The sequence below is a fragment of the Vanessa cardui genome, chromosome 16 (genome assembly GCF_905220365.1).
Source record: "Vanessa cardui chromosome 16, ilVanCard2.1, whole genome shotgun sequence".
Lineage (NCBI taxonomy): Eukaryota > Metazoa > Arthropoda > Insecta > Lepidoptera > Nymphalidae > Vanessa > Vanessa cardui.
The window spans coordinates 3,699,454-3,713,667 of NC_061138.1; the positions used below are offsets into that span (position 1 = coordinate 3,699,454).

Below are 14,214 nucleotides of genomic sequence, written 5' to 3' on the forward strand. Positions count from 1 at the left end.
CATAAATTTACATATTACGTTATACAGTTTTATTTATTTTTTTAAAGTTATAAAAATAAGGTTTTGAATATTTAAGTAGTAACAATATCGAACTTTTTTTTTTCTTTTTTTTTTAAATATCTAATTTTTGAATTTATAGATAAAGTGTTTCTTCTTGAAAAACTTGTTTTTGCATGGACCCCTCTCAGGTGAAGGCCTCCTCCAATGCGTTCCATTCATCTCTATTCTTTGCTGCTGTTATTAACCAGCTTGTCCCTGCGATCTTTTTTATGTCGTCCTCCCATCTTGTGTAAGGTCTTCCCACTCTCCGTTTGCCTGCTGGGCCCTTCCATTTAGTGACATTTATTGTCCATCTCTCATCAACATAGCGGGCTACATGGCCAGCCCATCTCAGTTTCTGTGATTGGGCATATGACAGCGCATCTATCGCTTTTGTGTGATGTCTTGTCTTTGTGTATCTTTTTTATATTGAGCATGCTTCGTTCCATACCCTTCTGGCATGAACTAATTTTATTTTTAATTTTTTTCGTGAATTTCCACGTTTGACAGCCATATGTTAAAGAAGGTAGGATGCATGTGTCTAAGATTTTCTTCTTAACTTTAATTGACATGTTACTTTTGAAAACATATTTTAAGCTCCAATATTTATTCCAGGCGTTTTTGATTCTACGCTCTATTTCCATTTCATTACCATCTTTTATGCAGCTTATTTGTTTACCAAGATAGATGTATTGGTTCACGTACTCTAGTGGTTCATTTTTTATTTTAATACTCGCCTTAATGCTGTTTGTCATAGCTTTCGTCTTTGAAAGATTCATCTCTAGTCCCACCTGTTTGCTATTAGCTTGAAGTGTCTCTAGCATATACTGCAAACCACGGCTGGTCTCTGATAATAATACGATGTCATCTGCGAATCTTAAGTAAATCTTAATGTAACTACCGACCCATTAGTCTCTTACCGACGCTATATAAACTTTTTTCCTCAATCATAAATAAGAGAATAAGCGGCACGCTAGACAAATGGCAACCGGTGGAACAAGCAGGTTTTCGAAAGAATTTCTCCACAATGGATCACATACATACTCTAGATTTAGTGATTGAGAAGTACCAGGAAAAACAGAGACCGCTTTACATCGCTTTTGTCGACTACCAAAAAGCATTTGATACGATATCTCATAAAAGTATTTGGGAGGCCCTAGAAGCTTAAAAAATAGAAAATACGTACATAAAAATTATAAAAGGCATATATAGAAACAGCACGAGCAAAGTTAAGCTAGAAAAAATTGGTCAAAGCTTTCCTATAAAGAGAGGAGTAAGACAGGGTGATCCACTCTCGCCGAAACTTTTTATAGCTGTGCTAGAAAGCATCATAAACAAACTGGACTGGAAAACATGCGGCTTGAACATCAATGGTAAGTACCTAAGCCACTTAAGATTCGCAGATGACATCGTATTATTGCTGCGTATTATAAGGATTAAATTATATAATTATTTATACATATATTATTTCTTATATATATGAAATGAAATAAAAACATGTTTTTTATTTTGTGAAACGAAGGTAATATTAATTCAGATTACCTACGCGTATTAACAACACATGACTTATAATTATATTGATTTTATTTGAATTCTTTATTCAAAATCTTGATAATATTAACCAATTATAATTAAATAGAAGTACTTGTTTGAAAAAGTTTCGGTCGCTGATTGGTCGTGCTTTAACAGGTGTTATTTAAGCAAAGGGAGATAGTTCATCTTGAACACACTAACTGCTAAATTACATGCAACATATATTAGTTTCGAATGCTATTGTCTGGTATTTAAATCATTCGATCAAGTGATAACAGAGCCCAACCTTTCACGATGTTTACACACAACCTTTGATAAGTTCTGCTTGCGAAAACCGAGCTGGATTTACGCTTTTACATAAATAATTATAAATGTCAATTTGTGAACATTGATTTAATATCATGTGTAACGGATTCGCTGCTGAATGCATGTCATTTGTTTTTTATTTTTTTTTTTTTAAATAAATTTTGCATCAAACTCACAATGGCTTATGTAGGTACTCAATGTGATATAGGAATTGTAAATTAAATAATGAATATTGATATATGTAATTATACGATCGATTCTGACCAATGTTTTTGTGTCGGATTTTATTTCACTACGTAGTATAAAACAAAGTCGCTTTCTCTTTCCCTATATCCTATGTATGCTTAAATCTTTAAAACTTCGCAACGGATTTTGATGCATTTTTTTTATATAGATAGAGTGATTCCAGAGGAAGGTTTTTAAATATATACAATGATAATTATAGAAGTTTGTAATGCGATGTTGTAAATAAACAAATTCTGTAATACATATATTTAGTATCAGTATTGCACCCCTGCGAAGCCGGGGCGGATCGCCATATAAGATTTCTGGTGAAAATTAAATGGATATTGTTTATTTGTTTCCGTTGATATTAAGGTCGAAATAAATATACGATAACTTTGAAAATGCAACGATCGTATATTGTTAGCTCAAAATATTACAAGCTTACGTGACAATCATTGATTAAGAGAAAATAATTCATATAAAAGTTACCAACTAATAAATGCATAAGGTTGCTTTTACGCTAACTTTTCCTAAGAGTTGCATTGGTGTGTATGTTTTTTATATATAACATACACATATCAATTACAACTTGGTGGTAGGGTTTTGTGCAAGCCCTTCTGGTAGGTACCACCCACTCATCAGGTATTCTACCGCCAAACAACAGTACTCAGTATTGTTGTGTTCCGGTTTGAAGGGTGAGTGAGCCAGTGAGCCAGTGCACAAGGGACATAATGTCTTAGTTCCCAAGGTACAGCGCATTGACAATTTAAGGAATAGTTAATATTTCTTACAGCATCATTGTCTATGGGTGATGGTGACCACTTTCCATCAGGTGGCCTATATGCTCGTCTGCCAATATATACCATAAAATAAAAACAAGTTTAATCTAAGTTTAAGTCTTCATGACTTTCGATTTTAATCATGGCGAACGATTCAGAGACTAATTGCACACGAATATCCAAGAAGTTATAAGTGCACTCTCGATTTTCGCACTCTCATAAAGATGAGAATCCGACACGATCGGATAGAGTTATAATCATAAGGCAACCGACTAATGTACTATCACTCTCTAACTCCGAACGGTTATTAGTAGTTTACTGAAAATCACCATTATTTTTGGCAACATTATATCCCTGTAATTTCTGATTCGAAATTCAAACTCGGGACCTTATGATTTGCAGCCGATGTTAGTTTAACGGTTGTTAGAGCGATGGCTTACTCTATTTATTCATACTATTACGAACTGATCTTCACATATATAAATTCTTATCTTGTATGATGGCCCTGAGTGATTGAAATTAAGCAGTCTTCAAAACTTAATGGCATATATTTATAATGAATAATCATCTTAAATATATTTCATAATTTTCACTTTAATTTAATATTCAATTTTTCAATAGTATAAAGCAGAGATATTGTCTAATAAGATATTAATCGTCACGTCAAACACCGTCACTTTTGCAATTTGTTATGTGGCATTCAGTACACGATAAACATTGTGCAATAAATCCGTACATATGTACACACAATTGATCGATTTATTGGTATATTTAATTTTATTATACATGCTGTATTTTCTATACCAATGTACCTAACTTTTGTATGTGTGTGTACGTACAGTCGGGTTAAGAAAAGGTTCGTCACCTTAATATCTATTTTCGTGTGGTCAGTATAAGTGATTATCTGCTTTATCGATTGAGAATGACATATTGCGTCACAATGATTTGATGTTTAGATTCAAAAGGTACTATGAGTTTAAGATTTGATAAAGCAATGAATTTGAAAACTGACGAAGGTTTTCTTTCTCTGACTGTACATAACAACGCGAACGCTTAATTAACTCATAACTCATATTAATTTCGCCTCACTCAACAGAGTGCTTGCTGTAAACGAAAAAAGTGAAAAATGCTATAAATAATTGTACTCTCGACAATCAAATCGACGTATGGTAATGAACGAGGCTCCACGATTTATTTCAAACGCGACCTCTATATATAGTATGAATAATTGTGTTTACAAAATTCATTTTGAATAATAAAATGAGTTAGTCATTATGTCGTGTATTCGAACCTTATTACTTTCTAATGTGTCCTATTATTTTAATAATTTAAATATACAACGAAATGTCACGTTAATTTTTTTTTTTTTTTTTTGTTATAAATACACAAAGAGTTTGAATTTGTCTAAACGGTCTCTTTGGTTACTTTGTAATTTTATTGCGTTTCCTAAAAGTATTGTTGATGATAAAACTTCAAAGCAGCTATAAAAAGAAAGTTGTGGGTGCAGTAAAGCGATAAGACGCTCGTACTGTTTTTGTCAATATGTTAAGTATTCACATCCCGCATCAAGATAAGAAGCCGCAAGATGAGGGACGCTCACGTAACGTAATTAGTCTGTCATTCGGACGATTTTTTATCTTGTGCGCCATCGACAGTCATCAACACTATTCGTAATGTAAAAACAGCTGTCGAGCCGTTATTAATAGCAGCCATGCATAGATACCGATGTCATACTTGTATCGAATAAACAATTAGCGGACTTTGAATGAATTCGACAACATTTCGCCTCACGCGTGACAGTGAGGCGTGTTCGAATGTTAACTTGCGCATACATCATCGTTCTCGATACACCTGCGATGCCCCGCCTACATTGTCCCCACCCCCCGCGCTCCTTGCAGCCCCTGTCTTTCGTTTGCCATCATCAAGACACCATTCCATGTTTAGACGTCACCCGGAGCGGTCGTTACAATTGTCGCTCGTAATACGTACAGTGATTTAGAACTGAGTGCTGTGTTATTAACTTTACGTGTTATAATTTTTTTTTTATCGTGATTCGACGGAAAGTTTCAACGATATTATCGTAAGTTAAATATATATTCATATTAATTTTCGATTTAATAGGTATCGTGTCGCTTAATAATATTTATAGTAGATAATGTAATTCGCTATCGACTCGGTAAGGCAATGAATCTTGGCCTTTATCACTTTGGCGATAAACAGCCAATATAAGACAGTTTAATTTTATACATATTTTATAGTTTTATTAGACATACATTAAAATACAACAAAGAATCGTAACGAAACTAAATATGTTGTACATACAAAACTCTACTTTTGATGTTTGAATGTTTTTGCAACTTGTTGCTAAGAGGGTGGAGCTTAAGTTTATTCACGCAAGCGCAAAAGTTTTTATGATAAATATTTACTCGTAATTTAATGTCGCTCTTGCGTAATAAAATCTAGACTTTGCGTACTAAGGTTAGCTTTATAATTTAAAAAGGTTTTTGGACTTAGACATATTACAGTGAAAGTGGTTTTTCCTGAAATTGATGAGTGTGAGACAAAGTACGGGCATCATATGTGGTATCATTATTGCTACCACAAAATTGCCATCGCAAAGTTTTAAGAGGTTTGAGTATTTATACTAGTGGGGGAGACCCCCAAAACTTTGCGTTAACTGAGAAGAAAAAAAATTCTATGATATATTTTGTTTTGATTTTATAACATTGTAAACTGATGGAATCTTTTTTTTAAATATGTTTTTAATGTCAAATACATATGTTCTCTAGCCGGCCAGTGACTTTCTTCCGTACTCAAATGAATTCTTTTATTAAATTGTAACAATTAAAAATGTTACAATCGAGAATTATCTATAATTTTCTGTACACATACAGTTGAAGCTCTTCAAAATAAAACCATAACAGATTTTTTATGTAGACCTTTCGTTCGTTTTATTGATATAAACAGCAACAAAAACAACCTGTAAATTTCCTACCGCTGGGCTAAGGTCTCCTCTCCGTTTGAGGAGAAGGTTTGGAACATATTCTAACATGTCTAAATACTGTCCAAAAATTATGTCCAATAAGTATATATTAGTAAAATAGTATGATGATTGGCGAATGTAAAACGTACTCGTCACGCACACCAATATAATAAAGATAGCTTGTTTCTTTCAGTTCTTTTGTAGTGCTATTTAGATGTATCTAAAATATTAACAATCAATGACGGTATAACCGTTATTAAAATTAAAAAACCGTAAATCCATCATAAAACGGAATTTTCTTTTAAATAAGATTATTCCAGTGTCAAGATTTGATTGCTTTCTTATCTTAATTATAGTTTTAAATTTTAATTATTAAAAGATCTACATTTATAGATTAACTAACCACGATATTGTTTTCTGTATCAAAAACTTAAAGTAGTTATACTATAAGTACTTTTACTTAAGTAAGTTAAAAGCAGAACGAAATCAAATACTCCTAGAAAAGGATACTTTTTTATGTTATACTTGTGTACTTTTCAAAAATGCATAAGCTAGCTGTGTCAAATATAAGCCTTTAATCCTTTTCTTCGATTATATTGTAGTTCTTATGTATAACAAACATCGCAATTCAGTGGGAAAGTTATGCCATCATTATTGAGCGTGTGTACATTGCGAACAGCCATTGGACTGTCAACGATGTCCCGAAAGATACCAGTGGAAACTATGACTATACAATACGATGGGGGAATTCAACGCTGACTATTATAACCGACTGACTATTCGCCCGCATCTACTAATGCTATAAGTTATCGCGTAGCTATAGATTTATTATTATTTAGCTTACTTATGTTTCAACGAGAATTATTATATAAATATAATAAATATGAAACAACATCACATACATTACTCTGATCCCAATGTAAGTATCTAAAGCACTTGTGTTATGGTAAATCAGAAGTAACGACGGTACTGCTAATACCTAGACCCAATACAACATAGAAAACTTAATGATAATCTACATCGACCCGGCCGGGAATCGAATCCGGGACCTTGGAGTGGCGTACCCATGAAAACTTGTGTACACACCACTCGGCCACGAAAGTCGTTACATATAATTTTAACTTAAAATTGTGCTAACAAAATAGAATATTCTAACTTTCTTTATTTAAGTAGAGTATATGATGAAGAGCATTGCTCTCTTATCAAGTACTTCTTATAAATATCTGGTTAAGGTATTTGAGATGCGAAACACACATTGAACTTGAAGAGAAATTTAGACATCGTCTGTTTTTTTTTTTTTATAAACAATGTTAAACCATTTTATTTTGATGTATACTTATATGTTTTGTTTTGTACTGAATCCCTTAAGAAATATTTAAAACTAACTTTTACTCGCGGCTCTACTCGCGTAGAAAATATGAATATATTTATAAATTAACTAAAAATATTAAATTTGTGTAAGACCTCTTTATTTGTAACGCTATTGTCCAATTAAAAACTAGCTATGTCCTTTATGTATGTAGTTTTGGCGTGAAAACGAGACAGTCAGATATACTTTCGCATTTATAATATTAGTAGTGATAATGACTTCATTTAAATACGAAAAAATATTCGAAACATATTCTTGAAATCGCAATTTATAACTAAAATTAAACCCACAACAAAACTAAGTGATTTGTTGTAGGTTTTTATTTAGAATATTTATATGTACAAAGTTGTCCGTACTTACGTTGAATAAGGACTTTCTGTTCGCATGTCTTCTAGTCTTTAACCCTTCAGCTAATAGCTTCTACGTGACTACATATGTTCGGATCTCGACCGTTAATCTCAGCTTTTCTTTAAGCGAACAGACTTAATGTGTTGTCGAATCAACCTATTACATTTACGAGTTACTTTATACCAGATAGCTGTCTTTTTCCTTTATTTTTTTTTGTTTTTCTATTTATCGTAACATGTGACTGACATTGTTGTATACAACAACATCAAAAACAACAACATCCTGTAAATCTCCCGGGCTAAGGTCTACTCTCCCTTTGAGGAGAAGGATAGAGTGTATTCCACCACTTTGTTTCAATGCTGGTTGGTGGATTCCCAGTGTGGCAGAATTTCGTTGCAAATGCAGGTTTGTTCACTGAGATGAATTATAAACACAAATTAAGCACATGAAATTGATGATTGATCATTGATGCTTGCTTGGGCTTGAACCCGCAATTATCGGTTAAGATGTACGTGTTTTAACCACTGGGCCATTTCGGCTCCATTTGTTGTATATATTATGTAAACTCGTTTGATAGTTAAATTGCCATTTTTACTATTAATCGAACGCAGAATGATTGCTGATCGGGTTTTATAAAATGTCGTATTTTATCATTCTTGTTTACTGCATTAAAAACTGTCTATTTGGTTTGGTAGCTTAATATAATGCATGTAGTGAAGTTCTGGGCTAAATCCGAGCCGAGCCAATTAAACTTTATTTGATTTTTATACCCCGAGTCAAAGTTGGTGGTGTGCACATGTATGTATATTTAGAATCTTAATAGAAGAAATGGTATGAAATGTAATCTTAAAAGTCAACAATCTGTAAATATAATAAATTTACAGTGTCTGTTTGTAATATTAAGCTAACAGTTTTTTTGCTAATTTCATATGTATGTTTACACGGTACATATACCAAAAAGGCATTTTTTCCAATTTTTGTCTATCTGTCTGTTTGGTCTCTGGAATGGCTGGATGGATTTTGACGGGACTTTCATTGGCAGTAAACTGATGTTATAAGGAGTACCTTAGACAACAATATTTTTTTTGTACAATTTAATAGTTCACAAAGTTGCGGGCACGTCAGTAAAGTATAATTGAATGCATAATCAAATTTCCTGAGTACTAAAACATCAACAGAATAGTAAAAATATGATAGTTAAATTAGCAATTTAATTGATTTAGGTCCTGATGGAACCGGTCAGGGCGACGGGAAGTCTTTAATTACAATTAATGCAACTCCACACATTCGCACTATGTATGTTTGTTTTTATGCGTGTCGTATACATATGACTAACATCCGCTCTGGACCATCTGCTGCGAGTGAACGCTTGATGTCATCTTAAAGTATTTTATCAACGCATGTATCGTTTTCTGTAACTTGATTGTTGTTTTATAGATTGGACGTTAAATAAATGCCAGTACTTTGTAATGTTATTTGACTATGTAGGTTTTATATAAATTGTAACAAATCGAAATTCAAATATAATTTTAGTAATTACCTTCGGTATGTTTAATGATTTATAAGTGAATGTTAAATTAGATTATTTTAATCAGTATCATGTTTCATACTATATATTTTACTTGGTGGTAGGACTTTGTGCAAGCCCTCCTGGGAAGGTACTACCCACTCATCAGATATTCTACTGCTAAACAAGAATACGCAGTGTTGTTGTGATCCAGTTTGAAGGGTGAGTGAGCCAGTGTAACTACAGTCTCAACGGACATAGCATCTTAGTTCCCAAGGTTGGTGGCGCATTGACGAAGTAAGGAATAGTTAATATTTCTTACATCGTCATTGTCTATGGGTGATGGACCACTTACCATCCGGTCCATAAGCTCGTCCGCCAATCTATTCTATAAAAAATAAATAAAACTCCTTTCAAGGAAGCATTTTAAAGTAACTTGGGATAATAAGTTGTCTAGTTTGTACCTTGAGAACGAAAGCTAAAGTCAAGGATATATAAATTCGACGTTAATTAATTATTAGTCTTTACATATAAAATTGAAGTGTCTGTTTGTAATATTAAAATAACCACTTTTTACTAAATGCATATGTAAGTACGGAACATTTACCAAAAAAAAATCCACTTTCTTCTGTTTGTCTGTCTTTCTGTTGGTTTCGGCTAATGTATGGAAAGACTGAACCGATTTTGACAAGACTTAATGGCAGATAGATGATATAATATAGAGTAACTTACTTAACGAAATCACAGACACAAACTAGGCGGAAGTTGACATAATAAGATCGAGGTCAGAGAATAAATAAACAACAAAACATTTTACAAGAAAGTGTGTCTAAATAAATTCACAAATAATATTGTTGTTGTATTCAAGTGAAATTGACATTGATTTTCAAGTGAAAAATAGTATAGAATACGTTATGTACATAACTTTATGGCGACAGCCAGTTGAGTCGAGTGTCGTAAAAACCAGATATTACTAAGAAGAGGCTTGATATAATTCATCATAGTATATTTTAGAAACATTTGATAATTTTTAGAATCAACTCGACTTATAATATCGATGATTCATCGGAAAGCTTGCGTTTGGATGCTAATTTAAATATACTGAATGGTTCAATATGGATTTTCCTCTATAATTATTTATTATACACAAAATTTATATCGTTAAAGTTATTGATTATTTTCTATAGACTTACGAACTTTTGTGCTGGTATAGATTTTTGCAAGCCACCTGACACGCTACTAAACATTTTGTTGTTTTTTTGTATGGTACATATGAGTCAATATTATTAATCTATTTTTATTACATCCAAATGTAGTTCACCAGTCATCAGATATTCGATCGCGAAACAACAATACTAAGCATTGTTGTGTTCCGATTTAAAATACGTACATGTATTGTCACAAGAAAAACATCTTATAGCACAAGTTTTGGTGCGTATTGTCGATGTAAGGGTTGGTTAATATATCTTACAAGGCCTATATTTAGGGGCTGTGGTGACTACTCACTAAAACTAGGCCTAACGCTCGTTTTGACGAAAACAATATTTAAAATATTAATTAAAAACTGTTGATTGACTGTCTGAGGTTGTGTTTAAGCTTCGCGCTATGCTACGTAAATATTCGCACGAAGATTGCAATGCACTCGCTATCGGGTCTGCAATTTATCTAACCTCATAAAGAATATAACACGAAACCACCGATAGCCACAACTTTGTATAGTTTTATCACCGAAACTGATATATTGCGTGGCGTATGCGTGTGTGTGTAAAGCGTTGCTGTTTATGAGTGTATTTATTTGACATAAGATGGATGCCTTGAGTCGAGTTCCTTATAGCTGTCGTTTGTTCTTGAATTTATTGGACACGAAGTAACGGTCGCGCCCTCAGCTGTCTTTCGGTTAGTGGTCCCCGTGATATATAACTGGAACGCATAGTTATTGCCAGTTGATAGCTTCATATTATCAAACGAATTAATGATACTTATTACCTATTCAATAAACTATATTCATATATGTGAAAATCCTTTCAAATATTTATCAATCATTATATTGATAGTTATATATATATATATATATATATATATATATATATATATATATTTATGTTGTTTACTTTTTTTACAGTAATTTTCTGAGAATGATTTTGAGTCTTGTGATCCTTACTATAAATACTAAATTTCAAAAGCATCAAAATTACATTCGAATCTGTTATAAACAAACACAAAACAATATATTCATATATTCACTGTATGTGAAACGCAATTCAGTATGTAAAGCCATTATTTATGTCATCGATATAACGAAGATTTATAAGATGGTAATAGTTTTAATTTATTAACTGCAACAAACGTTTGCGGTAAGTGACCTGGGTACTTTCTAATTTCCCAGAAGTTACTTCTGCTTGAATTCCTTTAATAAATAAACGTACTCGTAGATAAATGTGTGCGTTCCTCTTATCGTACATTTGACTAATGTTGTAATAGATTAATTTAAAAGCAAGTTAGTGCCAATACGTCAGCATTATCAACAGAACGATCGTCGTTTATCTCCCACATCATCGTTAATTTGTCATCAGCGATATCTCCGTGAGCGGACATTTCGTTTATTGCTTAAATAATGTGAACACTTCAAATAATACGATTATAATGATATATAAATCGATGTTATATTTTATATCGATTCGAATGGAGTTGATTAAGTTTTATTGTTTATTTAATCCTTTATATTTCAAGTACGCGATACATTTGTTGCAATGAATGTGTACTAACTAGCAGTGGCGGTGTTATTTATGACGGCCGATACAATCGACCCGGACTTGTCAATCACCTAGTACATGCCAGATGAAGCCAGACGAACTTGGCCGTGGAACGCTCTGATCGATTTTAAATCCTATAGTAAGTGTTATAAGTGTCTGATTCGTATGGCACGATCGTGCAGCGCTGGTGCAAGTTGACTGCGATGATCCATCATTCACGAGTCCAAGCGCGTAACGAGCCTTTATTCGAGAGTAGAAAGATGTGCTAGCGACGGTTTTTACACCCTCCTGCGTTCTTATTGATGGATCACGAATTTGTATTAGCTTATCGTTTTAAAATATACATCTTGATCAACGTCAGTCCGTATCGTACAAAGGTCCCTAACCTACCTATGCGTAATCTGTGGTTTTATCTGAGCACGTGTTAAGTATCCTGTAATTGTTGGCTATTCATTTCTGTAAATGGTCATTGTTATACCGAAGCGTTCGTTTCAATGGCATCAATGGGATGACTCTGAAAGCAACGACTCGCTATCGGATCCACATAATTGAATAACTAATGAAATCGAGACTCCCCACGTGAATAAGTGACGTTCGTACGGAAGAGATCACCCTAACGATCGTCTGATGTTATCTTAACATTGACATTTCAATACTACACGGATCAATTGTGGTAGGCGAACGTTTACCGGTAGGGATATGGTAGCTTTTCTACATTTGGAATTGAGGCTGGATATGTGATCGTTCTGTTTATACAAGTATCTACCACGGATTTCATTTACGAAAGGTATTCTATTCATAATAAATGAATAATTGATTATTCATATCAGATGCAAATTATTATTGACTTACTGACAAATCATGAGATTTACAGGTATTTTGTTCTCTCGGATATTATATAGCTTAGTAACATACTTTTGTGTATAGGTCAAGGAAATGTTATTTTGGTTTTTTTTCCATTGTTTGAAGCATTACACTGTATTGATTTTAAGAACCGGCGACTGAAAAAAATTATATTGTTTACATATATTAAATATAACAAAATAATTAGTCATGTCACTGACAATAAATAATACAAATAATTTAATTGATAATAGGATATTGCTATAAAAATTAATAAATATTTTCGCTTATCTTACGGAAATGCAGTAAACGTATAGTACAAGACAACTTAGATATAGTATCGGCAAAATTCGTAAAACCGATAATATCCGAATTAAGTACGATCCCAATTGTCAGTATTTATTTCTTATGTGAATATGATCTTTACATAAACGTAACAACGTCGATTTGCTTTCTAGTGAGAATCTATAACGACGAAAAGCATCGAATGGCGCGATAGGAAGCTATTTCTATTGGTTGCGTAAATCGGCAGTAATCGGTTTTACGAATTTTGCCGATGCTACATCTAAGTTGTGTCGAGCTATAGATGTAATCATTTAATTCGAAAATAGAATAACCAGTTTGAATAAAAATTATTCTATGTGTTGTAAACCTGAATGCGATCGCTTTGATTAAAGTTTAACTACTGCATACGGTGCCTTTGATCGCGTAATCGTTGATAGATTATATATTTAACTTACGACGGTCGTAATTTCGAACTTGTTCTATGTAAAATAATACATTTCTAATGCGACTGCGTTTAAGGCATATGTAAATAACAACCACATCTCTCACTGCCGGGCAATTCTATTTCGCGTTGTAGATTTTCATCAAATACATGCAAATTTCTACACGGTGTTTTTTAAATGATGTAAAGACAGGGCCATATTGTTTCTTAGCCTTTTACAACCTGTAAATATCCCATTGCTGGCCTAAAAGCTTATCTCCCTTTGACGAAAATATTTTCAACTAATTATTCTTTTCTTTCTTTCCACTTCCACTAGTCTGTGGATATGAATTTAATTAAAATTGTAAATAAAATTTTAACATTAAATAGACATGTTAAATATAATTACATCCACGCTTCGAACGCTTGATCATTATTGTAAGAGATTATATTACCGGTCAAGAATTGTGAGATTATTTTTAGTACCACCCACGGTTCTTAAGTTTGTCTCTGGGTAATGTTCATAGTTCGCGCAAAATGTATTTACAATGTTTTTATTTCGTATTTAAAAACTATTAATAAATAAGGATTTAACGAGATAAACTATAGTACAAGATATTTGAAATTTTAGTGTTTTTAAATTAGAGTTATCATTTTCATCTATTTTATATATGACTCTGATTATGTTTAAGGGCTTTTAGACTGTCAAATCGTTTACAATATCGATCGTATTTTTTTAAATACATATTTCTTCTTCCTGAACATTGTGTGATGGTTTCTCTTCGTTTGAACCATGTAATGTAACCAACACTAACATTCCAAG

The 14,214-nt window shown here is 32.8% G+C and overlaps 1 protein-coding gene across 3 annotated transcripts in view; it reads left to right on the forward strand.

Annotated features, from left to right (window-relative positions):
* The window catches only part of LOC124536178 (protein N-terminal asparagine amidohydrolase), a 90,153-nt gene that overhangs the window by 44,347 nt on the left and 31,592 nt on the right, over positions 1–14,214 (forward strand). Inside the window, exon 1 of one of the 3 annotated variants that reach the window (XM_047112655.1) lies at positions 4,805–4,962. The exons of 1 other annotated variant lie outside the window; for it this stretch is intronic. The gene's annotated coding sequence lies outside the window, so the exon portion shown is untranslated. Of the gene's footprint in view, positions 1–4,804; positions 4,963–8,859; positions 8,879–14,214 lie in introns of those variants that run through there. One more of the 3 variants, XM_047112657.1, reaches the window with a different exon arrangement.